The sequence below is a fragment of the Charadrius vociferus genome, unplaced genomic scaffold (assembly GCF_000708025.1).
Source record: "Charadrius vociferus isolate BGI_N301 unplaced genomic scaffold, ASM70802v2 scaffold301, whole genome shotgun sequence".
NCBI classification, from domain to species: domain Eukaryota; kingdom Metazoa; phylum Chordata; class Aves; order Charadriiformes; family Charadriidae; genus Charadrius; species Charadrius vociferus.
The window spans coordinates 878216-878520 of NW_009646842.1; the positions used below are offsets into that span (position 1 = coordinate 878216).

The window sequence follows — 305 nt, forward strand, 5'->3', positions numbered from 1 at the left end:
GGGGGGGGTCGGCCATGCCCCAAACATGGGGGCTGGGCCCAGCTCCCGACCCTTCCCTGAGACAGAGAAGGGGATGAGACTGGGGAGGCGTCTCTGTGAGGTGAGGAAACCTGGTGTTTTGGGGGTGTCTGGTTAAACCTAAAGCAGAAAAAGGGCTGGTGGGTGAGGGGGGGCTGTTGGAAAGAGCTGAAGTTTGCTCCCTACGGGGGTCCAAAACAACGCGTTCTCCCCCCACCCCCATCCCACCTCCTTCTTCCCACGGCACTGCAATGCTGGGGAGAGGGAGCAGCAGGGAGCAGCGTGCC

At 62.3% G+C, this 305-nt stretch overlaps 1 protein-coding gene across 1 annotated transcript in view; it reads right to left on the reverse strand.

Moving 5' to 3' along the window:
* The window catches only part of ENO2 (enolase 2 (gamma, neuronal)), a 9711-nt gene that overhangs the window by 7321 nt on the left and 2085 nt on the right, over nucleotides 1-305 (reverse strand). The gene's annotated exons all lie outside the window — the stretch shown is intronic.